The sequence below is a fragment of the Rhinolophus ferrumequinum genome, chromosome 17, assembly GCF_004115265.2.
Source record: "Rhinolophus ferrumequinum isolate MPI-CBG mRhiFer1 chromosome 17, mRhiFer1_v1.p, whole genome shotgun sequence".
Taxonomy (NCBI): domain Eukaryota; kingdom Metazoa; phylum Chordata; class Mammalia; order Chiroptera; family Rhinolophidae; genus Rhinolophus; species Rhinolophus ferrumequinum.
Window position 1 is genome coordinate 58,911,176 of NC_046300.1, and position 26,401 is coordinate 58,937,576.

The window sequence follows — 26,401 nt, forward strand, 5'->3', positions numbered from 1 at the left end:
AACTTTTTTTACTCCTTTCGTAGTTCAGATTGGGTTTCTGCCACTTCTGGATTAATGCACGTTCTAACTGCATCAAAAAGCAACTTGCACAGTGGTCTGCACAGAGTGGTACCTACTGTATGTGGGTAAATTAAAGGGCAACTGTTTTTTGTTTATTTTTATGTTAACTAATGAACTTTAGAAACTAGAAGAGGGAATTTTAAATTGGATGACTCTGCATTTTAGTGTTATGATTAGCACAGTGATGTTATGTCAGGTCTGCTAACATTTCAGGTCTTACTAGGTGAAGTGATTAAAAATATAGACCAATACAGTCTATATAGAAATACAACTCGAGTCACATGTACAATTTTAAATCTTCTAGTAGCCACATTTAAAAACTAAAAAGAAAACAAGTGAAATTAATCATAATATTCTATTTTATTTAATCCAATATATCAAAAACTTATATCATCATATAATCAATATAAAATTATTAATGGGATATTTTAATATCCTTTTATTTTTCTGTACTAAGTCTTCAAATCCAGTATGTATTTTACACTTGAAGTACATTTCAGTTTGGACTAGCCACTATTCACGTGCTCAGTAGCCACATGTGGCTTGCAGCTGCTAAATTGGACAGCACAGTTATATTCCCTGACTTGAAATCTTGTTCTTCCACTAACTAGTTCTATCACCTTGGGAACCCTATCTGATTTATTTGAGCCTATCTCCTCATCTGTAAGATGGGTGTGATAATAGTCATCCCTTCACCATAGGGGGGATAAAAATATAGACAAGTGGGTTGGATGAAGTTCCTGCCCACACTGAGGTATATTTTAGTGGGGAGCATGGAAAACATTGTTATGAATACAGGTAAACAGAATAATGTCACATAATTCTAGAAGACAATTTAACAGGTTATTGAGATAGCAAGTAACTATGCAGGGGATGGAGACAAAGGGGCTGCTTCAAGAGGATTATCAAGGTGAGCCTCTCTAAGAAAGTGAACAGTTACCTGTGAGTTCAACAGTGAAAGGGAGCCAGCCACATCACCATCCAAGGTAGGAGGCTAGGATCTATGTTCCAAAACTTGCCTTCCGGAACAGAAACACAGGAATAGGCATCATAGCAAAGATCCTGTGCTGTAACCCATATGCCATCAACTAGCACCAAGTCATTTTCTAAGTTTCAGTGCGGTGAAATGCTGGCAACGGCTGGTAAGAGTCCTGCATACTTTTCTCAGGCAGCCCTTGCAACTGTTTTGCCCACCTCGAGAGAGAATTAAAGAGAGAAAACAAATACTGTTGACAAGAGATGTGGGCCTCGGTAGCATGAAAAAATCAGAGCAAAGTAATTTCAGGCAACTGTGGGTTTGGAATAGGCTGGTACAGGTGCCATGGAACAACCCTGACGGATCTCCCCCATGAGAATAGTGTTTCAGGACGGCCCTGAGCTTGTGAGGTCCTGCAGAGACACACTCTCTGGGCGGTGCACCTCCAGCCGTTGCTGCTGCCAAGTGCCAAATTGTCCTGGCTCACGGCTGGGCCTGCTGCTGGCTGTCTTGTTTTTACTCCCTCTACCTGTTTCTCTTTGAAAGCAAATTGCCTCCCCAGGCTGTTTATGACATGTCTCAGGCAGCTGGCCTGGCAGCCTCTTGAGTGGTTTTGAGTTTGCCATGTAGGTAAGAAAACTTGAGAAGGTTAGCTGTTTATCACATCAAGGGGTTCAGAGGGGCGGCCAAATGGCTCAGTTGGTTAGAGCACGAGCTCTTAACAACAAGGTTGCTGGTTCGATCCCCATATTGGCCACTGTGAGCTGCACCCTCCACAACTAGATTGAAACAAGTACTTGACTTGGAGCCGATGGGTCCTAGAAAAACTTAAATAAATAAAAGTTTTTTAAAAGAGAAAAAAAAAAGAAATGGCAACCATAATAAAAAAGGGGGGGGAGGTTCAGAAAAGGGTTCATGCCAAACTCTTGTTCAGTGCCTTATATATATTAACAACCCCAAATATTACTACCTACATTTTGCAGTAGAGGAAACTGAGGCTCAGAAAGGTTAAGTTATTTCCTCAAAGCCACACAGCAATTAAGTGGTAACTCCAAACTCTGATATTTCCCCTCCTTTATGCTGAATGGGAAAAGTTTTAGCTGGAGAGAAGGGAAGGATACAGAGTGTCATGTGGTAATCTATGAGTCTTTCCTAGGTAAGAAACTCAAGCAAGGGAAGAACTTGAACTTGATTTTACCCAGACAATGACTTCACACGCCCAGGTCACCATGTATTGGTTTTTCATTTTGTTCCCAAGTCTGCTCCAAAGACAACAGATAATGCGTGGAAAAGACGCACTATAAGGGCATAGGGAGTGCATCACTGAGAACAAAATCCAGAGAAAGGGAAGGAAGAATTTGGATCAGCACTGCAAAGCCAGGTGCTGAATTCATTAATACATGCCTTTAAGAGAGTTTTTAGAAGCATAGGATCATAAGATTACAACCAAAAATCAAATGAGAAATAGAAAGTAAAAACAGATTGCATTATTCATCCTCAAAAGGTCATACTTCCCACCTGCAGCAGTAATTGGAATTTAAATTTGGTTGCATCATATAGGTCTACATATACATCTCTGGGAGCTTTGATACGTGCCCTTTCTACCCCACCACACCCAAGCTTACTCACACTGCTTCCTTGTCAGATTCCATGCTTTCTTTTCTCTTGTCAGCCTTGGTTATCTTTGATCTCCCTGCCACATTTGACAATGCTTGTCACTCCGGCTTCTCAATGTTGTGTGCTCTCTTGCCTTCTGTGACATCATACGAGTATAACAGTGTCTTTGTTCTATGCTACTATGTAATAAATTAGCCCCAAACTGAGCGGCTTAAAACAACACACATTTCTTATCTCAGTTTTTCAGGGTCAGGTGGCCAGACAGAGCTTAATGGAGTCCTCTGTTTGAGGGTCTCTCACAGGCTACAATCAAAGTGCCAGTGGGAGCCGTAGTACTCCCAGCCAGGGCTGGATCTGCTTCCAAGTGGTTGGTGGCAGGCTGCAGTTCCCATATGTGGTAGGATAGAGGCCTTCAGTTGTCATTGGCTGATCACTGGAGCCAGCCCTCAGTTCCTTGCTATGTGAGTCTCTCCACAGGGAGCTTCATCAGAGCAAGTGAGAACGCAATGGCAAGACAGAAGTAATCATGGAAGTGAAATCACATTGCTTTTCGGTATTCTATTTGCTAGAAGGAAGTAACCAGATCCAACCCACACTCAAGGGAAAAGGAATGCACAGGGGTATGACTACCCAGAGGTGGGGACGATTGGTGCCATCTCCGAAACCTGTCTATCACAAAAATCGTGTGCAACATCTCTATTTAGTATCATACCTGATAAGTCGAATGCCCAGTAAACGATGGCTGTGTTCAACATTACGTTCGCCTGCTTTCCTATCCCACTGCCCTTAGGTTCACCACCAGAGAATGGAATAATCATTGTGGCATTAGAAATAAGAAAACATAAATATCCCTCCCCTACCCCACTCCACACACGTTTTACCCCACTGAGAAGTTCAGAGTAACTTTCTAAAACCAAAATCTGATCACATGTCCTCTAGCTCAAGACCTGTCAGTGGGTCTCCAACATCCTTAACCTGTCCTTATCATGGCTTTGGAGGCCCTGTGTGTTAGACCCAGATCTACGCCTCCAATCTCATTTCTCTCCACATTCCCTCTCTCCTCTCATGTTTCAGCCATATTTACTTTCTTTTAGTTCTTTAAACGTGCCATTTTCTCTCTCTCTTTTCTATATTTACCAAATATACTCCCTCACTCCAAGCCTCTGCACGGTAAGGAACGGGGGACTCCCTTCTCTTATGTAGAGCCTCCATGAGGGCAGAGATCATGCCCGTTAGTTTATCACCCTTCTTTAGTACCCAGCGCAGTGCATGGTGGCAGACAATAGCCATGGAGGAAAGACAGTACCCTATGGAAGATGGTGGAAGAGGTTTAGTTTGCCCTGACCTCACCCCATAGGCAGAGGGGTTATAGGACTTCCTAGGTTCAGGATTTGCTTCCCAACACCTGCCTCCTAGACTCTACCTCATCAGGGATAACCTCCTTCAGAACAGAAAGAGGTGACACTATATCTTTAGGACACTGTGTTTTTAGGGCAGCAAAATGCATAAAGAAGCATTTATATGAAGTGCTTTTGTATGAGGATTCCTGACATGTGTTCTTGAATGAATGAATGAATGAATGAATGAATGACTTAAGAGATCCACCTACAAAGAACACCTGTCAGTCTTGCAAATGACATTAGCCAACATTCATTAAATACTTATGATATGTCAAGCACAGTGCTGGGCAGGTCACATGTAGTAGTCCCTCATTTAATGTTGACAACACCAGGAGTAGATATAGTTGGATGAGGAAAATGAGGCTCAGGGAGGCACAGTTACTTGTCTACAGTCATGCAGATAACAGGTAAGGTGAACTAGGACAAAATCATGAAATTACAACAACTGTTAATTAAGCCTTTACTATAAGTCAACTTTTTAGCAGTACTTGAGAAGAGTTCTCTTACTTGATACTCCTAGCAACCCGTTATAATGGGTACTATCATTATCCCTAAATTAGAGATGAAGATGTTAAGGTTCAGAAAACTTAAAAACACTCCTGTTTACACAGCTAGAAAGAGACACCACTGGCATTTACATTTTTTCAACACATACTTTATCATGGTGATATTTTAACAAAGAATTTTATTTCTAAACATGAAATATGTCAATGAGTATGTTAAGACCACAAGATGATAACAATAGCTAAGGTTAATCTTTTTTTTCCTCTAAGAAAAAAAGGCTGGTGTAAATATTTAAGAGGCTTGAAATCATCACTTTAAGAAAAATATGATGATTCAAGATGGCAAAGTAGATTAATGCTGTGCTCCTCTCAGGACTATATCAAAATTAAACTAAACAACAGAACAACCGTCACTGAAATTCACCTGCAGTCTAGCTGAACCTGCAGTCCCTACAACTACGGACACACAGAAGAAGCCACCTCGAGACTGGTAGGAGGGGCAGAGATCTGGAATGGGCTGGTCCCACACACTCATGTGATCATTAAAAATCGGGAGGGATATCTTGGTTGTGGAGGACACCCCCCTGAGGAGTGAGGGGTCCCAGTCCCTCCCCAGTCCAGGGTATCAGTGCAGGGGAGAGAAGTCTCCATAACTTCTGGCTGTGAAAACCAGCAGAGAGTGTGGCTGAGTAAGACAGAGGGCAGCTGGAGTCCCAGGTGCTCCTCTTAAATGGATCACTTTCAGACTGCTTGCTGATGGACTCACTCACTTTGAGCTCCAGCTCTGGGGCAGCAGCTTGAAAGGCACCAGGAACATAAGGGAAGGAACTGAATTTTCTGGCTTCAGGTTGAGGACTGGAGAGGCAACTTTCTCACTGCTGGAGGAGCTGGTAGAAGCCAATGTTTCTTTGTTGAGCCCTCCCCGACCCTGCTTGCAAACTCACGCAGATGCATCTAAAACTCCATCAATCTGACTGTCACCTTTTGTATGCCCCACCCTAATGATTCCCTCAGACCACGCCCGACCCACATTTTGGGCACATCCAAGCCGTGTCCAGTAGCTTTTCTGTATGAACAGCCTAATTTGGCTGATGCTGTGGACTTTCCTAAAATCTCTCCAAGGTTCACAAAACCCAAACAAGCAATATCTGGCATGACCTATACCGCTGGCTGAGCAGCCCTAAGCCCAGCACTAGTGACAGCCAGCCTTGGGGCCTTGGTTTGCAGTTTGGCCTCTCAAGGCACCTCCAAGTACAGCAAAGGCAGCAGCCATCTCTGGACTGCTCTGTGACTCATGCCAGGTGGCCCCAGTCAGAGCACAGACTGCAACTGAATCTGACCTTCAGTGGGTCACCTCCCAGGAGGCCCTGGAGCTGGCAGGCCCAGTGGCCAGCTTCAGACCGGGCCTGATGATCACCCAACCACCTCCAAGGACAACACAACCAAAGGGTAGACTGGGCAAGTACCAGAGCCCCACTAAAGCAAACCCTGCTCTGTAGGGTCAGCCCCTGCACCATAGATCCTCCACCGTAGTCACAGGCAGTCCTCACAACCAATCAGCCTGAGGGTCAACCCCTCCCACTGACACGCAAAGTACAACAGGTAGGCACACACCACCCACACAAGGGACACACTTGGAGCACCCAGCTCTGGTGACCAGGGAGATTGCACCACTGTGTCCCACAGGACACCTACCATATAAGACGATTCAAAGACCAGGAGGCATGGGAGCCCTACATAGAAACAAACACAGGGAGGAAGCCAAAATGAAGAGACAAAAAAAATGTCCCAAATAAAAGAACAGAACAAAGCTCCAGAAAAACAACTAAACTAAATGGAGACAAGAATTCTGATAGAACTCTTAATCTATCAGACAAAGAGTTCCAAACACTGGTTATAAGGATGCTCAATGATCTCAGGGAGAACTTCAACAAAGAGATAGGAAACATAAAAATGGAGATAGAAAACATAAAAAAGAACCAGTCAGAAATAAAGACTACAATAACTGAAATGTATAAAGAATACATTAGAGTGAATCAATAGTAGATTAGATGAAACAGAAGATTGAATTGGTGATTTAAAAAATAAGGTAGCAGAAAACAACCAGGACAGTAAAAAAGAAAAAAAAAATCCAAAAAACAATAAGGATTGCTTAAGGGGACTCTGAGACAACATAAAGGGTACCAACAATCACATCATAGGGGTACAGAAGTTAAAAGGAGAGAGTAAAGAATGAAAAACCCATTTAAAGAAATAATGATGGAAAACTTCCCTAACCTGGCAAAGGAAATAGATATGCAAGCTCAGATAGCAAAGAGAGTCCCGAACAGAATGAATTCAGAGACACCAAGACACATCATAATTAAAGACAAAGAGAGAACCTTAAAAGCAACAAGAGAAAAGAAGTTAGTTACCTACAAGGGAGCCCCAAAAGACTGTCAGCTGATTTCTCAACAGAAACTTTACAAGCCAAAAGGGATTGGCAGGAAATATTCAAGGACCTACAACCAAGATTACTCTACCCAGCAAAGCTATCATTTAGAATCAAAGGACAGATAAAGAGCTTTCCAGACAAGGAAAAGGTAAAAGAGGTTCTCACTGCCAAATCAGTATTACAGGGAATGTTAGACGGACTTAAGACAAAAAAAAAAAAAAGGATCATAAATATGAATAATAAAATGGCAATAAATACATATCTACCAACAATTACTTTAAATGTAAATGGTTAAATGCTCCCATCAAAAGATAGTGGGGCTGAATGGATAAGAAAACAAGACCCTTACATATGCTGCCTATAAGACACTTCAGATCTAAAGACACACACAGACTGAAAGTAAAGAGACAGAAAAAGATATTTCATGAAAATGAAACAACAACAAAAAAGGTGTGGTAGCAATACTTATACCAGACAAAATAGACTTTAAAACAAGTGACAAAGAAGGACCCAGTAATCCCACTTCTGGGTAATTATCCAAAGAAACCCAAAAAGCTACTTCGAGGGGATGTATGCTTTACTTTGTTCATTACAGTATTGTTTACAATGGCTAAGGTGTGGAGGCAGCTTGGGTGTCCATTGATGGATGAATGGATAAAGAGGAGGTGGTACATATATACGATGGGATATTGCTTGGCCACAGATGGAAATGGGTTCTTGCCATCTGCAGAGACATGGATGGACATGGAGGGTATTGTGCTGAGTAGAGTACGTCAGACAGAGAAAGACAGATGCAACGTGATTTCACTTACATTTGGAATCTAAAGAAGAAAACTAAGAAACAAACAAAACAGAAAGAAACTCATATATACAGAGAACATTTTGATGGTTGCCAAATGGCAGGTTTCAGAATGGGTGAAAAAAGTAAAGGGATTAAGAAGTAGAAATTGGTTGTTAGAAAGCAGTCATGGGGATATAAGGTACAGCATAAGGAACATAGTCAATAATGTTGTAATAACTATGTGTAGTGTTAGATGGGGACTAGATTTATTGGAGTGATAGATGGGAGGGGATTTGGGGTACACAGTGAAAAAGGTGAAGGCATTAAGAAGTACAAATTGGTAGTTACAAATTGTCATGGGGATATAAACTAAAGCACAGGGAATATAGTCAATAATATGGTAATAACTATGTATAGTGCCAGGTGGGTACTAGACTAGTCAAGGGGATCACTTCTTAAATTATATAAATGTCTAACCACTATGCTGTACACCTGAAATTAATATAAAATAACACTGAATGTCAACTGTAATAGAAAAAGTTTAAAAAGGGAGGGAAATGATGAAGGGGAATAAGAGGTTCAAATTTCCAGGAATAAAACAAATAAATCATGGGGATGTATAGCAGGTGTACAGCATGGGGAATATAGTCAATAATACTGTGATACCATATTATGGTGTCAGACGGCTGCTGGACTTATGGTGATCACGTCTTCAGGTTTATAAGTGTTGAATAACTCTTGTGTACACCTGAAACTAATATAATATTGTATGTTAGCTATATTTTAATAAAAATCTTTACAAAATAGAAAAGCATGAAATATATCTTATAGTGAGTTTTAAATCTACTTGATAGAGAAATCAAGATTAATCTAAAGCCAGATATTCATATGTTACTTACCTGCATGTTATTCAAGAAAAGAAAACTACATTAATAAATTAGAATACTAAAATGTTTTTGCTTTCTGTTGTCTTGAAAACAATTACCAAAATGTAGTTCAGGATTTTATTTCTCTAACCAGGCTTCTCACTTGTATCCTGAAGGTGATCGCACAGACATTAGAACATCATGACCTACTGCTCGTGTCTTTCTAGTGTCATGTCCCATCCCTCCCCAGCACTGGGATTTGAATACAGGCTTGCCTGGTGCCCAAGCTTATGCTGTTATCATCACAAAACCACCTACTCAGGCTATGGTACCAACCACAAAGCGTGGGGAAAATTTGTCCCTCAAATGCCAAGATGTTTGAATACTGTTGGGTGCTTGCTCAAGGAAAGGCCACAAAATCTCTGGATTCCAGAAGTAATTACACCAGGCTGTCATCTGGGTCCTTGCTGGGTAACTCATCCGGAAGACTTTCCAAGCTTTCATGGCAGACTGAGATAATTAGAATCATCTGGAAGGTGCATAAGATACATATTCTCAAGGGCCACCACAGACCCGTGGACTCAGGCTCCCCAGGCCCAGGGCTTAGGAGTCTGATTCAGGAAGCTCTTTCAAGGATTCTGTTGGCCAGCCCGATGGAACCTCCCCAAGTCCCTGCTCTCTAGAAGAATCCCACCCCACGAGGCCCCCAAGCTGGCCACTTCCCCCTTCATAAACTCTAAAGAAAAATGCTCCATTGCCAGCTGCTGATAAGGAATAAGAAAGGTCAGCCTGAAGAATGACAGGAGGACTTTCCATTTCCTTGGAGAGGTAGTGTATCATTTACCTACCCTGTCACATGTCAGGTCCTATTGCCTACTTCGTTTAATTTCACCAAAACACATATTCTTTTCCAGACACCGCTTATAAACTCCCTTTTCTAACACTAAATATAAGGTGATGATGATGATGATGGTATCTACAGCCATTTATGGAACACTTACTCTGTGCTTTATATAAATTATGTGTAATCTGTGCAACTCTTACAAAGTACATTTCATTCTCTCCAATTTGCACATAAGGAAACCAAGGCTCGGAAAGGTTAATGTGTCCAAATATGTCCATTCAACGAATGGCAGAAACAGGATTCGAATCCAGAGGATTTCAGCTCCAGAGCCCAGGTTCCTTCCATTCCCCACTAACCGTGTCATCTTGGGCAAGATGCCTTAATTTCTTTATTTGTGCAAAGAAGGAAACAAAGTACCTAACGCAGTGTTGTTTAAACTCTTAGCACAGTAATGTTAGATACTACAGTAGCTTTTTACCCCAAGGTTTCTCAAACATGTCTTGGAAAGCACTCATCTCCTCTAAATGAAAAGTTGTAAATAATTTCAGAGTGTACTGCAAACTATATTTACCTGTCAGTGATTCTCAATGCTTACTGTGATGTTAAAGACGCTGAGAAGTTCCATAGGAAAGAATCTATTTCACTCTACTCCACGCTAGAAGATACATTTATTTAAATCATTTAATTTCCGTCTGATATTTTCATCCTACCAAGAAGGAAAAGAGCCTTTTACGCCCGATTTGGAATGGAACTGTTTTAATAATCTCACTCTCTGCTAGTGCTTGCAAAAGGCCCTGCTGGAAGAACATACCGTTAAGAAGTCCTTGCTTTGATACTGGCTGCTAATCCCATGGCCCAGCTTGACATTGTCTCTTAGCAACGTCCTGTCCTTTTCCCCTTTTCATTCTTGTGCCTCTAAGGACACTTCCTCTGCTCTGCTTTCTCTTCAGCCTCTGGCTTTCACAGCCCCTTAAGCCTCGTTTACACAGAGAGGCAGGAGCTGAAGGCCCCGTGAGCATATTTATGTTAATAGTACTGAGGGGAGAACAGCCTGTTCTGGGGGCTGCTTTCCAACTGTCACATAAATCAGTCAGAAAAAAAAAAAGTTACTATTTTCACAAAGATACTGCCAAAGCGGAGCAGCAGGTCTTGGCAACGCATCATCTTCCCCACCCCCACCCCCTTAAGTACACGCCTTCTGTAATGTCTCTCCCTGAGCTGTCAGACAAGGGGGGATGAAGGATTTCATAGACGCACAAGATTTTCAAATCAGAAGGGACCTTTGAGATCATCTAGTGCTAAATCACGCGGAAACTTCTAGTAAATACCTATCCCTGGATCCTTTCCTCAGAGATTCTGGTGCTGTTGTTTGGAGGTGGGGCACACGAATATTTTTAAAGGTTTCCAGGTGACTCTAACCCACAATGAGGGCTAGAAGTACTGATGTAGTCATAGCCCCATGAAAAGACAGGACTAGAGAATCCGAGACTTCTCTTAAATCAGGCAGGTAGCTAGTCATATGGCAGGGCCTTGATATCCAGTCGCAGTTTAGTCCATGTCATGCTGTCACTAGGTTCTGGAGAAGAGCAGCAGAAATACCAACAGTGGTATTATTACAGCTGTGCATCCAAATCACTTGTAGAGCTGTTTGAAAGTCACCTTCCCCAGCACCACCACCACCACACCCATCCCTACTCCGCCTGGGCAACTGCATCAGACCGTAGTGGAGCTCCAGCACACAGGTTGTGAAAAAGCCCTCAGGGGCCATTTTACATGTATCACAGTCTAAGAACGCTACCAGACTAATGAAAACAAGACTACCCATTCTGGAGTTAGAAAAACCGGGGTTCAAATCTGGAGCCCATCAAATATTAACTGTGGGTCTTTGGACAAGTTATGGGAACTCTCTGAGCCTCAGATTCTTCACCTACAAAATGGCACTACACTGCTGACACTCACTCACTCTCCAGTTTTATAGATCGAAAGTCGTTTCTCCTTGGAAGTCCCGGCTGAGCTGTCAGAGGAAGCCGCCGTCCCAGTACACGCTCTCCCAGAGCACACCCTAAACTTCTACTTCATAACGCTGACTACAATTTATTGAATGAGTAGGCTAAGCTTAATACATGGTTGCTGAGTGAATGAACAAATAATTAATAATGATTAAGTACATGTGCAAGGCATCCCTCAGTCTATCTCCACCACCAGTATTTACGTTTGATGCGACAAAGGGTTGAGCTGCCTTCTTCACTGCCGCACCCACAGCACGCAGCGTGAGACAACACTCAACAGACTTTGGGCTGAACCAACCAAAGGCTGAACAAATAGCTAATAGGTATTTATGAAGCACCTGGCATACCGTAAACACGCAACGAGTGCTGGCTGTTATCACAATTATCTTCAGATAAGCCCAGTGTCTTGCCCAAACACACACAGCAGTGCTGAGACTTGAACTCAGTTTTCTCTCTGAACTGCCAGTCTTGTTTTTAATGGTTTAATGACATAAACCATTATGTCAATCTGCCTTATGGTTTTCATACTGGGGAGAGTGAAGTGAGGAAAAAGTGGCAGGCGGTGTTTGCCCGCTAAAATGAGCTGGAAACCCAACTGGTCCCTGCACGCTCCCAGCCTCCATTGATACAATCCAAGCGCATACACACACATTTGCACACAATGACTATTGGCATGGAGTTCCTTGGTCCTCTCTGGAGAAAGTTTTGAATCATAAACTCCTTGAGGGCTGTAACCATGGTTTTGGCTCCCACCACAAGATAGACCCATAGGAACTCTACTGTTTGCTAATGAAAGGTTTGTGGCAACAACCTTGTTTTGTTCCAGCACCAGTCAAATCATATATACGATGGGGCCAAATACCTGTGATGATTTCCAGATTTCCCCATTGGCCATCATGCTGTCTGTGACTTGGGGAAAGAAGGTGACTGGAAGGGCACAGAGACGAGCTGGAATTCACATTATTGGCTGCCTAAGCACACAGTGGGGAAGGGAGCTCAGAATAAGATTACGGGTGTGTGTTTCTGGGAATAATTCTGGGGGATCCCTTGTCTGTCTACATTAGCATGGAAATCAAGAGATTTTCAAATTTTTATTTTAATAATTTTCATTTAGTTCGAAGTTACCGTGCCCCAGATGCTATGCCAAGTGCTTTACAGACATAATCTCATTTAATTCTTTTGACTCTGAGGGGTTGAGATCATCACTGTCAGTATCTCACAGAGGAGAAAACAGGCTGAGAGTAATTCGCTCAAGATCCCAAACAGCAGGAGCCAAGACCCGCACTGGAAGCAGGCCTAACTCATCATCGCGGGGCCTTCACCCATTCAACAAATACTTATTGACCATTACGAGGTACCATATAGTTTTCTAATTGTAAAGAACATATTACAGACAAAGGTGCATATCCTTGGGGGTCTTAGGGTCCATCAGGAAGAGACAAACCATAAATAATAAATTATCTACACTAAGTTATCTAGTCTGTTAGCAAGTGATTGTGCTATGGGAAAAAATAGAGCAGTGCCAAAAGGATGGGAGTGGGTTGAAAGGTGTGTGTGTGTGAGGGGTGCGGGTGGGGGTGCTGGGGGTGGGGGTGTCTATGACACAGGTTAGCAATTGTCAATACGGTAATCAGGAAGGCCTCAGTGATAAAGTCACATATGAGGAATGAAAGAAGGCCTTTCAAAAGGCCTAAATTACGCTATGTTCATTCTGCCCCCCTAAATTGAATAGATGGATGAATGAATACAATACCAGTTAAGCAACTGTTATGTGTCAGGTGCGAAGCGCTTTGTCCACAATTTCTCATTGAATCCTAATAATGACCCTATCAGAATAATATCATCTGTGTTTTTCAGATGAGGAAATTGAGACTCAGAAAGGATAAAAACGTTGTCCAAAATTATTCAGCTAATAAATGATGGTGCTGGGATTTCAGCTTGGCTCCTTCAACGCCAAAGCCCCTGCTCTCTGATTACCGTGCTGCTGTTGAAGAGTGTGGAGCAGCTCGGGCTGGGGGTAGGGCGGCACAGCATTGAGCCCAACCCTGACTTGAGAACATCACCCTGCAGCACTCCCCTCCAGGGCAGGGCGACTCTGGTCGTGTGCTCCTGGTGGTGCTGGGTGTTCACAACCGTAGGTGGCACAGTTGACCTGCAGCGTCCCCTCTGTATCACATCTCCCTGGTATGTCCTCATGGTTTCTTCCCACAGGGTTTTGAAATCTATTTCTTTAGTAGTTAGAGCAGACAGATGTAGAGAAGTAGTTCCTGAAGCGCTACACCACTGGCAAATTTCAGAAAATGCATTGTTTCTGGAAGTTTCCTAGGAGGACTGTTCCTTCACAGAGGAACAGTGGCACGCCAGGCACTGGAAGTCAGAGGCAAAGCATCTTTCCAGGGGGCTTTTGAAGGAACTGTTCATAAACTTGACTGAGTCCTGTTCTTGACTTGGCAAGTGTGGTTCTCGTGAGTAATCTCCCCCAAGTCTGGCCTCATTTCCTCACATTGCAGTTTCTCTTTCCCATGGAGATTAGGAGCTCAGCGGTCTAAGAGGACTGTACTTGTTGAACGCAGTTCTATCCAGCCTACAACGTATTTGTCTCCCTCCAGCCTCATGACGGTAACAATGTAGTCATGTCGAATGACATCCGTTTGGAAGTCTGTGAGCAAAAGAGGTGGGTCTCTTCAGTGACTTTGATCACGCAATAGTGAGATGGTGAGGCATGAATGTGAAACGGCTGATGTGTGAATGCTTTGAAAAGTTAGAAGCACCATGGAAATACATTTTGGAGATGATGAGGAAAAGGAAGAAGAGGAGAAGAATGTTAGAATCTTTCTGGTAAGGCCAGAATTTCACAGCCTCGTCAACCCTTTGATCCCAAGCTGACTCCAAAGCATAGATTCTGTCTGTTGCACCCATCGTGCATACATATACTGAATATTTGTACATAACAATGACAACTAGTATTTGTTAACATTTTTATGTTTTGAAAGCCCTGTTTATGGGCATTGACTTGTTTAATTTCATTCAAGTGACAAAACAACCCAGTTAATGGGATGTGGTGATTTAAATCCCTTTTTACAAGTGAGAAAACTGAGGCAACAGACTTGCTGACTTGCCAAGGTCAGAGCTGGGGAACGATGGGAGTGTAACTCAAGCCCAGGTGCCCTGAGTTAAACTCTCATTTCCTCCCTGACAAGGAAAGGATGTTTGGTACCAGATTTATTCAGAACAAGAACAGTATAATCACAGTCTACCTGTCTCTCTTCTTCCTGTGTCTCTGTTTACTCAGGGTCTTTATTCCCTCTTCCCTTCCCTTCCTACTCATCCCTCCTTTCTTTTCTCCTCCTCCCCTCCCCTCCCTTCTCCAGCCGTTCTCGCTATCTCTCTTTCTCAACTTAAATTTAAGCTGATTCCAGGGTAAAATGTGCAGAAAAGCTTCATTACAAGGTGGTCTCACCTACAACGTGACCCTATGGCAGGAACCCGAAGAGGGACACTGTTATGAGACCTTAGTAAGTGACACTGGAGCCCTGACCTGGCCGCATGACCTGGTGCCTCACAGGAGGTAAAAATTCTCATTAGGAGGAGCATCTAGAATGGCATCCCATGACAGGGTAGGCTCCAGGTCCTACCCTGTCGGCTCCATCTCTCCAGGAGAGATGATCCAGGTCCCACAGAGTCAAGCCCAAACTCTAGTGCGTCAGGGCCCTTCCTGGAACTCCTTTACATTCATCACTCTTTGATGTACTTGCCTGTCCAATACCTGTCTCCCCACTTGACTGAGCTTTGTACAGCATGCGACTCTAAGGACTGGCTCTGCCTTGCTCACCACTGTCCCCTTGGGTCATCGCACATAGCACAGTGTCAGACCTTGGGTAAGCCCTTACAGATATGTGGGAAATAAATAAATGGATGAGCAAATGAAGAATTGATGGACTAACAATAACTTAATATGTCATTTTCCTCAGGAACACTTGTGTGTGGAAAGAAGATTCTAATCAAGGATGCGTCTTAAGCTCATCAGAGTTTCCATGGAGAAGGAATTCCACACAGAAGGCCCTTCGGGAGTGAGTGTGATGAGAAGTGCGTATTTCCAGCTTTTCTCAAATGGTACCCCAGCAGATGCCTTGGCATTAAATCACTCTCATCACTAAAACCAAGAGTGGTTGGACCTCAAAGAACGGGAACTTTGAAGAAGCTGAGGAAAAAGGCAGCTGGTGTTTGACTTCGTTCCACCCAGATGTCCTGTGAGCCTCTGGTTATTCTCTCCTGAATGCAAGGCAAATGTGTAGAGGTCTCGAGTCATAGCCTAGAAAGCCAAGTTCTTGTGGGACAATAAAAATCCGAACCAACTGCTGGCCCTGCGGGGTCCATCTGTTATTGGAATTATGTCCCTCTTTTCATTTTATTTAAACTGAAGAAATTTTCTGGCAGGGTGTCAGGTTTCAAACAGAAATGTCAGCCAAGGACTCATGAGACCAAGGTCTGCGCAAACTTGAATCAATTTATCTTTGGGTAAAATTCATATGGAATTTAGTGGTCTGGTGGGTCCATTTGTTAAGTGCTCCTCATTTGCATGTCCTGGATTAAATCTGGAAGGGGCTTTGTATAAAATCAACATCAGAGCCAATGTGACTTCTTCTACCCAAAATGGGGGTACATCTATAGATGAGTGTGAAGGGCATACATACTAAAGTGATTTTCTTCCCCAATATAAAAGCAGAAAATTACTTGGACATGTTCTAAGCTTCAATTCAATCTATGATTCAGTTAAAACTAACCCTGCTAATAATAATAATATTAATAATAATAACAACCTTTCTTGAATATTTAATATATGCCAGGCTCTGTGCTATGCACCTCACATTTAGTGATCCATTAATCCTCTTGATGATTCCACAAAGTAGGTTACATTATTTGCTCCATTTCATAATTGAAAATGAAACAGAGGAGCAGAGATTCAGAGATTCAGATTCAAAAACGTGTGCCCGCTTGCAAGCCAGTAAAGACCAGGATTGAAAACTGGACAGCTTACCTTCAGAACCTCTGCTCTTAATATTGGTCAGGGACTGGCTGGGTAATGAATCCAACACGCAGCACTATACACAAGATGCTCATATAGGTGTAGTTGAAGTTTCATACCCTGTACCAAGGTAGGTAAGCTACATAGTAGAACTTTTTTTTTTCCCCCGTCCAGTTTCTGATATAAAGAGAAAGTACTGAGATAATTCACTGGAAAATCTAGTCTCCAAATGGATTTTACTTTGTACCAATATGCGGGGCAGCTCAAGATTCCCACTGTATCCTGGGATGTTGAAGACATGTTTAAATCACTTCTTTGCACTATTAGCTTTTGTGGGGAGATACAACCAGGGACTGTCTAAGATTCCTACAGCCTTGAAGATCAGAATAAAGAACAACATGGCATTAAGGAGATGCCCTGGTAGAGTTTTGGCCGGCCTCACCCACCCACTAAATGATTTACAACTACACACGTGCTCTTTGCAGCAGGCTTGAATCAAACCCAAACCTAATCAACGGATAGGTGAAAAGATGCCCCACTCCAGTAATATGGATGGAATACAAATTAAATGACTTTTTTCACATATTACTTTGGCAAAACTTCTAAGTTTGATAATATCAGTCATAGCAATGATGCGAGGAAACAGGTAGTTTCTGCTGATGAATGTGTGAATTAGAAAGGCCATTTTGGAAGTATTAAAAATGTACACTGCCTGTGAGTTAGCAATTCTTTTTTTTATATATCTACCATCAAGAAACATTTACACATATTCTTAAGAATGTTCATTGCACCATTTGTGGAATCAAAAAATTAGAGATAGCTGAAATGTAATATATCCATACCATAGAATTTTACACAGCTCATTAAAAGGTAGGTCTCTATGTACTGACAATAAAAAAATGCTTCAGACATATCATTAATTTAAAAATCCATACAGCAACCTATCATCCAATGATAATAACACACACACACACACACATGCATACACACAAACACACACACCATGTATAGTAAAAAGGAATGGAGAAATACAAACTCAGAGATGAGATTACCTCTAGGAAAGCTCCAGGGATGACAGCAGAGTTATGGGTGCCAGTCATCATTCATTCATTCAGCAAACATTGTCTAGCAGCTTCTGTAACAGGCAGTGATGCTGCTTTGTGATCAAGAAAAGAGACAAAACCCTTGCAACCATGACACCTATATCCTAGCATTATTGCTTTGTTAATATGTTTATAGAATAAGAAAGTATTTATATATTATTTGTGTAGTTAAAAATAAGTAAAAAATAAAAGCAAATTAAGAAAACGCATTTTTTAAATATTAACAAAACATCAAGTGACTATTTATTTTGGCTTTTGTGAGTCCTTGCAAACAGTCCTGACCACAAATGTGGTATTCGTGACTGTTGTGGGTACTGTAATTCCCCAAATGGTTCCTTTTGGATGGTTGGCACAGACAGGGGCTCAGTGACCACCTCTTATAGCACAAAGACTTGCACAAAGTTTGTACGTTCCTTCCATCAACATTTCTTGGGAGCACCATTAGGCACAAAGTATGTGGAAACCCCAATCTATTATACATATATTCACCAAAAGACATGTACAGGAATGGTCTTAGCAGCACGATGCATAACAGCCCCAAATTGGAAGCTACCTACATGTCTATCAACAGTTGAAAAGATGTATAATGTACGACAGTCACACAAAAGAATACTATACTGCAAACCAAATGCAACAACATTGATGAATCTCTCCAATACTGTGTTGAATGAAAGAAGCCTGGTTCAAGAATAACCTACTATATAATTCCATTTATGTGATGTTCGATAATAGGCAAAAACAACACATGCTACTAGAAGGCAAGGTAGTGATTACTCCTGGGAGGAAACAGTGCCCAGAGTGTATATTGGAGACATTGCCGTACGCTAGCGATGTTCAGCTTCTTGCTCTGTGTGCTAGTGATTGGGTAGAGCTAGTTCATCAAAGTTTGTTGAGTTGTACAGTTACGATTTGTGACTTTTTTGTAAGTATGTTCTCCTTCCATCAATAGTTTACAAAAAAACAAAATTAAAACATAAAATCCTAAAATCCAATCTGTATTTTTTGAATCTCATCTTTGACAAGTCACGTGCCTTCTCTGGACTTCAGTTTTAGTATCTATAAAAAGGAAGACGGATTTGCTAGTTGATCTGTAAGGTCCTCCCAACTGTATGGTTCTGTGTATTACCTCTTCTGTTCCAGCAGTCCATTTCTGAAGCAATGGAAAAAAATAGAGAATGAGCCTTGGGTCATTTGCTATTAGAATTTGTAGAAGGCTTACAATATCACATGTGTCCCATTTTCAAGGCATTTGTTGTAAATTAAAGACACAATCAATGAACAAGGGAAATTCTGTCTTCCAGGAAAATGCACATACTAATTCTTTCCCCAAGTGCTCATGGGATAAGTGTGAATATGCCAAATGCTGCTTCTGCCAAGCTTCTTCCTGTCATGCTAATTCATGTACCCTACGATGGAAGAGTCAGCACTTGCAGAGATGGGGCTGTTCCTGGTAGGAAGGAGGCAGCTATCATGCTCACGACCCACCGTTGTTTGAATAGGCACTTCCTTTCTGAGGGGAGTTGGTTCGTAATTTTCCTCTTACCGCCCCTGGAAGTCCTTGAATGGCAACATCACAGCTTGTACGCATTCACAACAGGAAAGTTTGACATCCGCAGGCGATTTTGGCATGAGGAGTAGAAATCCAGTCCTGTGTGTCAGCTTCAATCTTAGAACCAGGAAAATGATTTCTATAGTGTAGACAATGGTAATTTCTCTAGTGTCGACCCGGAGATGTAGCAGGGAAACTTTTCCTAATTACATTCAAGCCTCGCTGACATTTGCGAGGCAGGGACCCCAAGGAAGGCAACACTTTAAGGCCCCGAAGAGACACACAGTGTTAACTCTAACCCCAAGGAAAGGCACTTTGGGAATGGGAGACAACATCTGGGAGTGAGCTCACTGTAGGGGTGTTACCTGTCTGCTTCGGAGAGCTGGGCCTCAGGGGAGAGATCAGTTCTCACAGAAACGCTAACGCTATAATAGCAGCTGAAAATAATCAAGCACAAACTATCATAGGGGCATTAAAGGTGCCTAGATTTGTTCTTCTCAAATGGTCAGGTGAAGGACCAGTTTTCTTGCTTTCTGTCATTTTGTTTGGTTATTTCTAATCATTCACCAGTCAATACAGTTTTAACAATACAATAACAACAAATGACTGAAAATGGAATAAAGAGACAGGCAGAATACAAGCCCTAATTTTTTATTATTAATTTCAACAGACATTATTCTGTCAAGTGGCTACAAAAGTTTATAAATGCTTCTTGATCCTGATGGATACTGGCAAATAGATGTGTTTATGAAAATCTGTTGCTCTGTATGCAATGTCTACACATACCATTGTGAGCCAGTGGTGGTCTGTGGATTTTAGGAGCTTTGTTCATTGGAGGCTTTCTCGATCTCCCAAGAACACTCTTCTTTGGGAATAAATAGAGTTAATACAATCCCCCAAATGGCGGAATGGACTAGGGAACAGGGTATTGTGATGAGGATGGAGACTCAAGATAAGAGATAGAAGAACAGATAGGAAAGGAGATTTCTCTCAGAAATCAAGATTTCAGTGATGAAGAAATGAGAGGAACTTACTGTAGAAAACCATGGACGTTAGTAAATAACCAGACTAGTTATTTAGAAGGAGGCACAGAAGTCTCTGCTCATTGTGTTCCGTCAGTCCAGATGCTAAAACAAATATGCACCATATGAGATATTAAAGTTCTTATCCAGGTCACCCTGCGGATACTGGCCAGGTAAAACGTCAATTCTTTCCACTCGTTTCCTATTCACAAATTGCAGAGGGAAAACCGATTTTTACAAACACAATTTTCCTATTTCACCAAATACCAAATATAAGAGCTCATGTCGATATAATGGCAGTTAATGATTCTTGAAAGCAAATTTAGAATTATGGACAATTACAACAAAACATTAGAAGAATAAGTTGTAAAACAATTTATTTAAAGTTACAGGCATAATTTCTTGCTGAAACAAGCCAACTATTCTTTTATTGTTTTGGTATTTTGGAAAAGAGACAGATTTAAGTAGGTAAGGCAAAAGCCTGAAATTCTACAAGCATTTTAGTTTCCAGTCCAAGACAGCTGCTGGGTGATATCACCCTTTGTGAAAACAGCCATGCGTGGAGGGAATTAGCAGATGAAAAGTGAGCAAACTCGATATGGGGCGTGTAAGCGTGCTTTCTCAGTCTCTTTCAATTCTCCTTATAGATAGACACACCTAAAAGTGAAGTTACATATGTGGATGTTTATATGAAGCAGAAAGGACCCAAGAAAGGGCCTGAGACATGAAAAACGGTCGAGGAAGATAAACATTTCAAGATTCAGATCATGTTGCTGCCCCAATTCAGTGAGTCTCTAAAGAAATAGCTACAAGGGATATTCAACTCTCAGCCTCCTTCCAAGGAAGAGAGAGTTTGCTATGAGAAAAGGAAGTGCCAAGAAAATGTCAGTTTGTGTCACACTAACATCTTTCTTAAAGCTGACCATGGATATTGGCTACAGTGAGTACAGACAGCCTTGGGTTCGATATTAAGTTCTTCAGAAGGTTGAGGGAATTCTGAGACGAGATCAAATTAGACACTCACTAATTACAAAATGCACTGACACCAGAGTTGTAGTTGCAATGAGTGCTGGGGTCAATCTTTCCATGACACCTGAGGGGCACTCAGAAAAATGGAATCGCTAAAACCATATTTGGAAATGATTTCACTGGTGAGAGACAGAGATAGATAGGAACTGCTAGAGGGAGGAAGAAGGGACAACAGGCAAACCTGTGAGATTCTGTCATTGAGAAGACCTGGCAGGAAGAAATGGAGGAACAGAATGGTCTAACTTTCCTGCTCAGACAAAACAACCTTCAAAGGCTACCTGCCTCCTAGCCGGTGGGGTGAAGTTGCTTAGAATTACCGCCAATGCATTATACATATCTGAAACTCTCCTTTCTGGGTTTATAATTTTCATAGAGGCAGTTTCCTGCGAACTTAAGTAATGAATGTAAGATGATGCTCCTTTGGGGGGTTGTAAAGACAATCTAAGAACAAGTCATTTCAGAGTAACAAACTTCACAGCCGGAGATCATTTCCATTGCATAATGTTCTTACCCTTGAAGCTTTCATTGTTTCACTCTTACCCAGTTGTGTCATTATTTTACTTACCTCATCGGGGAAATCATTGTTTAAAAAACCAAATATAAACGGTGAAATAGTTTTCTACTTATCTTTTCCAGAATAATAGCTTCCCTCCCCCACTTCCCGCCACAGAAGGGTTAGACCCATGTGGGTGACGAATTGCTCCAAAGAGTCTGACAGTCCCAGAGAGAGGAATGAGAGTAAAAATAACTAGCTGATTACCAATATGGAGCAAATTGGCCACTTGAGAATTCAGTGGCTAGAATGACAAATGGGAAAACGAAAATCCTCATCAAGAGACTAGACTTTCTGATTAGTCCAAGCAATGATGACCGCTTTCCGTGCCTCTCCCTCCCTGCTGTGTGATGATTTACATCTAATTGGACATCATTTTGTATTTGGAGCAGTCATTTCTAAAAGGGTGTTTGGGAGACTTTGAAGTCCTTAATTATAACCAGGAGGCATTTGGGGGCTAAGCAGTGAAATGGAAGATGCTCTGTCTTGGGCTGTGGAATGTTCATTTATAGAAGGAGCCCATGTCTGGTTGGTTTGGTCTGGTTTTTCATTCCATCACCCTATAAGGCAGCCTTCCAAGGTTTTCTGGACTCTGGAAGAAAATAAAAACGAGAGTATTCTTGGCGAAGGGATTCACATTCAAGGCAGATTCAAGGATTTCAATATGTGGATAGACTGGGCTTTCTGTTAATAGTCAACTACTAACAATAGAAATAATTTGGGATTCCTTTGAAGGGAGGCCATTTTTACCATCCCTCATTTGAACAAATCTATCAAGTGAATGAGGGTGTATAATGAACCATAGGCATGTTAGCTGTCCTCAAAAAGCTTAACTAGATCAGCAGTGTTAAGTCATGAGGGCATGAAGAGATAAAATAAGACCATCAGGAATCAGCCCCCCAGTTGGGCATTGCCCTATGAGCTGTAGGAATTAAGAGGAGACAGAGAGGGATTTTGAATTAGGTAAACAGGATAGGATTCAGGGAGGAAGGGCGATATGATCCAGGCTTTGAAGGATGGATAAAACTACAGTAAATTTCTGGGTGAGAATTGCTTGAGTGACCAATGGTTCTGTTTGGTGTTTTAAAAAATGATTCAGTGCAGAGTGAGTAGAATGGTTTGTTTTGAGCAAAGAGGTCTAGAAAGATGAGTCTGGACATAAGTTCCCATGTACGCATGGGCCTTTAACACCAGGCGGGGAACTGGGCTGGTCTCAAGAGCATCAGAGGAACGTTAAGCATTCTGAGTAGAGTTAGAACTATTTTAGAGGTCTGTTATCTTTATCTGATGAAAAGAAAAAGCAGAACAATGTTGTCTGGAACTTCACCAACAGGCCATATCAACAGGTAAGATCGCCACTTTGATTCTTTTTCAGATTTAACACCTGTGCTATGGAAGAGAAGCATGAATAACACAGTGCCTGGCACATAGAAGGACTCAACAAATGTTGCTGAATGTTATTTAGAACTGGAGTACTATTGTTTCCTAGAACAGGTGAAGAAGACCTGAGGTCAACTCGGCCCTCTCCAGAGTCACCAAGGAATCATTGGAAGAAGAGCAAGTTAAGAGTTATGTGAACCTGTGCATTTGCCTTCACATTGTTGGGTCTGTACTTCCTCATCTGAAAAGACAAGGTAAGTTTTAATGATGGGCTCTAACTGGGGGAAGTTTTTCTGAGTGTATTTTTTGGGAGAGAGATGCCACACATAGCTTGTCTCGCATGCTCAGAGGAGCTAATGATCCAAGACAATGAGAGCCCAAGGATGATTTTCCTCCCTGTAAGGACAATTGGAACATCTGACACCACAGCTCTGCCAATTTTATCACCTTGTAGGAGGCCTATGGCTGGTTGGTTTGACTGAAATGAGGAAAGGATTTTGTTCCTAACTGTCAACTCAGTCTCAGATTCCCAGCAATTTAAGTAGCATTATTGATCTGATCAGCCATGCTGGGGTGTCACCATCAAAAGAGATGAATCATTTAAAGGCACTTGTTCCCATCAGAACACGACATTGGCAACATGTAACCACTGATAGTTGTTTTTTTGTTTTGTTTTGTTTTTGGTAGAATTTGTTTTCTATTTCTACTTTCTTTACAATTGTCTCTGTCATAAGGTTATTGGAAAGAATAACTAGTTAATGATGGGAAAAAGCACTTGAGAAGATGATATGCTTTTGTTCTTATGGCAGTTGTTCAAAACAATATGCAATACTATTTGTTTTTGAATTGACACACTCAGTAGTCACTCTGATTTGGGGACTTGTCAATGATGATAAGATAGTGATCAGATAAAACATGAGCATTTAAAGAAAATGTTATCATGCCCCAGAAGTTATTGTCAGTGTACAGCTCCAGCATGGAAAGCTAGTTCTGGTGATTCGTAATGAGGCAGGACTCTTAATGATTTCTGGCTTAATGTATTAATGAATAGAGATCTGACGGATAAAGGACTTACAATGTAATAAGGAAAACTCAAGATAAGATTAGGCTCTAATCAAAATAAATTGTTTTTAGACTGTTTTTAATAAATTCAACCCTGTTTCCCTTTATTTATTCAAAAAAGAAATGGATTGTGGTAAGCTGATTCATATCATTGGGGGGAAAAAGAATGAATATTATGTTTTGATATAATATTAATAAACTGAAAATACAAACTTACAAAAAGAAACCATATACAGGCAAGAACAGATTTTTTGGAGAAAAAGTTTTGCATATAAATGTCATTAATTTCTTTTCTGTTTTTGAATAGTACCAGTCAGGTTTAATTGAAGAGTTGATTAGCACCATTGAAAAAAGCCTAAAATGGTGGTGTAATGAATAATGGCATTGAAATTTATTATGATTGCCTTTTCTTTCTATTCTTCCTATTTTACTTTCTTCTACTTCTCTAAGTAGTATAGGGATACCATGGAGATATTGCGGGTTCAATTCAAGATCACCGCAATAAAGTGAATATTGCAATAAAGCAAGTCCATGAATTTTTTTGGTTTCCCAGTGCATATTACAGTTAGGTTTACACTGTACTGTAGTCTATTAAGTGTGCCATAGCATTATGTCTAAAACATGTGCATAACTCAATTAAAAAACTTTATTGCTAAAACAAAGCTAACCATCATCTGAGCCTTCAGCAAGTTGTACTCTTTTTGCTGGTGGAAGGTCTCGCCTTGACGTTGAGGGCTGCTCACTGATCAGGGTGGTGGTTGCTGAAGGTTGGGGTGGCTGAGGCAATTTCTTAAAACCAGACAATAATGAAGTTTGCCACATCAATCGACTCTTCCTTTCATGAATGATTTCTCTATAGCATGCAATGCTGTTTGATATCAATTTACCCACAGTAGAACTTTCAAAATTGGAGTCGATCCTCTCAAACCCTGCACCTGGTTTATCAACTAAGTTTATGAAATATTCTAAAATCCTTTGTTGTCATTTCAACAATCTTTACAGCATCTTCACCAGGCGTAGACTCAATCTCAAGAAACCACTTCCTTTGCTCATCCTTAAGAAGCAACTCCTAATCCATTAAAGTTTTATCATGAGATGGAAGCAGTTAAGTAACATCTTCAGGCTCCACTTCTAATTCTAGTTCTCCTGCCATTTCCACCACACCTGCAGTTATTTCCTCCACCGAAGTCCTCAACCCCTCAAATTCATCGATGAGGGCTGGAATCAATTGCTTCTCGGCTCCTGTCAATGTTGATATTTTGACCTCTTCCCATGAATTAGGTATGTTTTAATGGCATTTAGGATAGTGAATTCTTTCCAGAAGTTTTTAAATTTATTTTGCCCAGATTCTTTAGAGGAAATGCTATCTATGATAGCTATAGACTTATGAAATGTGTTTATTAAATATTAAGACTTGAAATTTGAAATTACTCTTTGATCCCTAGGCTGCAGACTGGATGTTGTGTTAGCAGGCAAGAAGAAAATCATTGATCTCGTTGTACACCTCCACCAGAGCGCTTGGCTGAACAGGTACATTGTAAATGAGCAGTCATATTTTAAAATGAATCCTTTTTTCTGAATAGTAGGTCTCAACAGTGGGCTTAAAATATTCAATAAACTATGTTGTAAACAGATGTGCCGTCATCCAGGCTTTGTTCCATTTCTGGAGCAGAGGCAGAGGAGATTTAGCCTAATTCTGAAGGGCCCTAGGATTTTCGAAATGGTAATGAGCATTGGCTTCAACTGAAAGTCACCAGCTACATTTGGCGCTGATGAAAGAGTCAGTCTATTCTTTGAAGCTTTGAAGCCAGTCATTGACTTCGCATGGGCTATGAAAGTCCTAGGTGGCTTCTTCTTCTAACACAAGGCTGTTTCATCTACACTGAAAGTCAGTTATTCAGTGCAGCTACCTTCATTAATTACCTTACCTAGATCTCCTGGGTACCTCCTGCAGTTTCTCCATCAGCACCTGATGCTTCACCTTGCACTTTTATGTTAAGGAAACAGTTTTTTTTCCTTTAAACCTCATGAACCAACGTCTGCTAGCGTCAAACTTTTCTTCTGCAGCTTCCTTACCTCTTGCAGCTTTCCTAGAGTTAAAGAGAACAAGGGCCTTGATCTGGTTTAGGCTTTGGTTTAAGGGGGTATTGTGGCTGGTGTGATCATTTATCCAGACCACTATAACTT

The 26,401-nt window shown here is 41.3% G+C and overlaps 1 long non-coding RNA gene across 2 annotated transcripts in view; it reads left to right on the top strand.

The window, feature by feature from the left end:
* LOC117037156 (uncharacterized) overlaps window positions 1-25,735 on the top strand; it is a 270,833-nt gene extending 245,098 nt beyond the window's left edge. The window contains exons 3-5 of one of the 2 annotated variants that reach the window (XR_004425471.1): window positions 15,462-15,740; window positions 23,148-23,406; window positions 25,660-25,735. This is a non-coding gene — a long non-coding RNA (uncharacterized LOC117037156). Of the gene's footprint in view, window positions 1-15,461; window positions 18,551-23,147; window positions 23,407-25,659 lie in introns of those variants that run through there. The other variant, XR_004425470.1, reaches the window with a different exon arrangement.
* Window positions 25,736-26,401: the final 666 nt, after the last annotated feature.